Source organism: Gekko japonicus, unplaced genomic scaffold, assembly GCF_001447785.1.
Source record: "Gekko japonicus isolate JY-2015 unplaced genomic scaffold, Gekko_japonicus_V1.1 scaffold19, whole genome shotgun sequence".
NCBI lineage: Eukaryota > Metazoa > Chordata > Lepidosauria > Squamata > Gekkonidae > Gekko > Gekko japonicus.
Genome location: NW_015164664.1, coordinates 1,123,496 through 1,127,186, shown reverse-complemented (window position 1 = coordinate 1,127,186; position 3,691 = coordinate 1,123,496). Strand labels below are relative to the sequence as shown.

Below are 3,691 nucleotides of genomic sequence, written 5' to 3'. Positions count from 1 at the left end.
GCTAGGAAGCTGACCTTCAGGACTGAGAACGCGCTTGTGGCCCCTGAGGTGAGAGAGATGGCTCCCACTTGGGGTGTCTGCCTGGCCAACAGCCAAGCCTTGCCCTAGTGGGGTCTCTTTCTTCTCCCATCCAGCTTCTCACTATACTTGTTGTCATGCTGACCCTGCAAAAAAAAAAAAAAAGCAGCTGCAAATCAATACCGAACTCAGGCAGAGACGGAACACCGTGGAGAACTAATTCTTCCTGCAGGCTTCCTAAGAAGAGCAGCTGAGCAGGGAGGAATCAGAGGAGTCTGCTGGTTCAGCCGGTTCCTCTCCATTGTAGATTTGTGGCCCTCGCAATGGAAGGTGAAAATGCTGGAAACACCCTGACAGCCAAGTGTGACATGTTGCCATCTCCCCTCTCTCATGGAAACGCAGGTCCTTCTGGTCAAGAGAGCTATTCAACAGACAAAAACAAAACAGCCCCACCCCCTTGGAACACCTTGGGGAGCATGACCAGCAGCCACAAAGGAAGTACTGGTGTGCCTCATGGTGACTCGAGTCCATGTTTGTGGACCAGTGCGCAGGGAGAAGAAGGTTGACAGGAAGCAAAAAGACACTGTCGGGGTGTATCTAGCCATTTCTCATTTGCATACATAATATCTAGTTATAATACATTTCCCCCCCAAATTGCTCTTTGACATTGCTGAACAAGCACTACAGCCACGTTCCAGGAGATGCAGTCACAGCAAGAAGCAGGATGGGTGGCTCTTGCCTACAGAAGTTTCAGACCGCTACAACCCAGAGGTCTTGTCTCACCCTTTGGGTTATCTTTCTCGGAACCTTTGGGCAACTGGTTGGGTTGGCCTTTGTTGTGGATATTTCTGGTGTGGGATTAAATCCTCACAAGCAGGGCCCCGTGGCAATGAGCTTGATGAACTAAGGTCAACTTTGATAATACAACCCTCTTTTTTGATGGCACTTGCAAGATCAAACTTGTATGGCCCACGATGCACAATGTTCTTCTGCTCCTCTGCAGTACCTGCAGCTCTTCCATTTTGTAAAGCATCTCTTCATGCTTGCCTGTGGTGCACACAGCAATGGTGTGTGTGTGTGTGGGGGGGGGGGGGAGAGCTTGTTTCCATGGGAAAGCCAGGAGCTGCTTCTTCCAGCATGACTTGCTGGGGGTTGCCATGGAGAAGTGGGCTGGATCGCAGAAACAGTGGTGCTGGATGACATGGGCATCGCAGGAGCTTTCCAAGGGTGGGGTGGAAAGGGAGACCTGGGGGAGCAGACATCGCAGCGAGGCAGGGCAAACCTCCTAAAACCATAGAAACCCCCTTTGCCTTGCCAGTAAGCAGGGAACATGGCTGCCGCCGGCTCTTGCACCCATGGCCGGTTTCTTCTTGGCTTCTGCTCATCTGCCTGGATTGTTTTCTTGTTACCCTATGCCCCCTCACCAGCTGCTCACTTTGTCATCCCCACATTCAAGAGCTGCTCCTCTCTGCGTTCGAAACCCTCCAACCTGCTTCTTGCTCACTCCCAAAGCACGGGACAACACACATGGGGTTATTCACTGTACAACCACAAAAGCCCCGTACAGGAGGTTAGGTTGAGAAGTGTTCTTGCTTAAAGACTTCCCAGCACTTTCCGCATCCAATCCCAATACACAACCACAGCTTTGGGAGGTTGGTCCAGTGTCCTGGGTTCATCAAGGTGCAGTCCTATGGACCCTGGGGTGCGAGTAAGCCTCCCCCAATAGACATGAGCAGGACTGCGCAGATCTGCTTAGGATTGCATTATCAGTGGCCGGTGGGAGAGGTTGTGCCTCGGTGACAGAGCAAATGCTTTGCACATATAAAATCCCAGGTAGCTGAAGCTGGGAAACACCTTTCTGTGTCTGAGACAGGGGAGGGCACCTGCCAATCAGAAGCGACAGTTCCAATCTAGCTGAATCGGCAGTATAAGGCAGCAGCACCCCCCCCCCCCAAGCCCACAAGCAAGGCAAGAAAGGGACCACACCTCCTCTCCTTTGTCCCCATCATTTAGCAATCTGAGGTGCTACCCCTGAACACGGAGGTTCCATTCAACTCTAATAGCAACTGGCATACCGATCATTGTTTTAAGCCATTTTTCATAAGTAATTAGGGCTGCAATGGATTACTTTTTGGCTAAAACGATGCCCCTGATTCAGTCAGATGGCAAATTAAGAACAAAAATATTATTGAAGTATTTTTACAAAGTTCACAGGGAGCAAGCAGTGTGGCAAGAGATTCTGCATTCTCCTTCACACTGGCAGGAAACGCCTGTTCCAATGTGAAACTGAGTGTGATGTGCAAGTGTGCCAAAAATGCATTTTCCCACTTCAACCCATTCATCTGAAAATGTATGCAGATTTAATCAATTAAAGCCAGCAAATTAATTGACCACATTTTAAGTAGGTGACAGGCTTCAATAAGTTTTTGCATTTTCCAGGTCTGGGTAAGGCACAGCATTCACACGTGATAGGTTCCCCTCCCACTGACATCTCCCAGAAAACAACACTAAGAAATACCCTGGCAGCCTTAGCTTTCATCACTCCTGAGCACTTGTTGCCGAAAGAGTTCGTAAAGGCAGCGCTTTACCTGGCAAATCCGATTGCTGCGTAGTCACATCACTGCAAGCACAGGAAGTGTGGGCGACATTCACCCGAACACCTGGGTACACGCAACTGGGAGCCGTACGGCTTCCTTGGTTAGCCTGCAGCCTAACTTTGGACTAGGCAGCTCAGGGCAGGAAATGGGGGTCTGCGTAAGTCTTCTCCGCCCCTCGCCGGATGCAAAACGGTCGCATGCACACTTCCCCAGGCGCAAATTCCTTTGCACACAATAGGACGTACTTCGAAATCAAATGTGCACGGAATTGCAGCCCCACTGTTGCCAAAACTGGACGGCATTTACTTGCGAGCAAGTAGGGCGGGGGTGGGGCTCCAGCGGCAGCCTTGTGCCGAGCGCGCGAAGGTGGAGCCAGGCAGGGAGGGGCACAGGGCTGCCCCCCACCTGCGCCAAACCGGAGAAGGGGCCAGTCCTTTGGGGGGTGGGGCCCGCTGCCCCACAGCGGAACCTGGCGCGGGGGGGGGGCAGCCCCCTCCCCAGCAGCAGCGGCAGCAACCGCCTCGGGCGAGGTGGCCATTGCAGCTTTCCTAGGGTCGGGTGATTGACAGCCCGTGTAGCAGAGGCTGGGTGGAGCCGCTGGGTGGGGTCAGGGACAGGCGGCTGGGTGGGGAGCCAGCGCCGAGCGGAGAGGAGGGTGAGGCGGGCGGCGGCAGAGCCAGCGCCCGCAGTTTTCGTGCCGTCCTGCCGGTGAGGCCGGAGGCTGTGCGGAGGAAGCAGCCCTCCGCGTCCTCCTCGGCCGCCGACCCCACCCACCACTCCTCCGTCCCCGCCCGCCCGCCCGGAGCTCGGGGGAGACGCGCGGGAGGAGCGCGGAGAGAAAGTAAGTCGTCCCCTCGCTAGGTGCAGTCGCGGGCGGAGAAAGGGCTGGGCGGGCGGAGGAGGCGCCAGTCCAGGAAGCGGCAGCCCAGCGCGCCTGGCTCCGGGGGGCGGGCGAGGGCTGCCGGGCAGGCTGGGCGGCGGAGAGCGCGGTGAGCGGCCCGCGGGCGGCTGCCTCGCCTTCTCTGCTGGCCGCGGCTCCATCTTGGTCGCCTCCTTAAAGAGGAAGCTTCGCCCCC

The 3,691-nt window shown here is 55.4% G+C and overlaps 1 protein-coding gene across 1 annotated transcript in view; it reads left to right on the top strand.

The window, feature by feature from the left end:
• Window positions 1-3,402: 3,402 nt before the first annotated feature.
• KLF8 (Kruppel-like factor 8) overlaps window positions 3,403-3,691 on the top strand; it is a 62,971-nt gene continuing 62,682 nt past the window's right edge. Inside the window, exon 1 of the mRNA XM_015408970.1 lies at window positions 3,403-3,456. The gene's annotated coding sequence lies outside the window, so the exon portion shown is untranslated. The remainder of the gene's footprint in view (window positions 3,457-3,691) is intronic.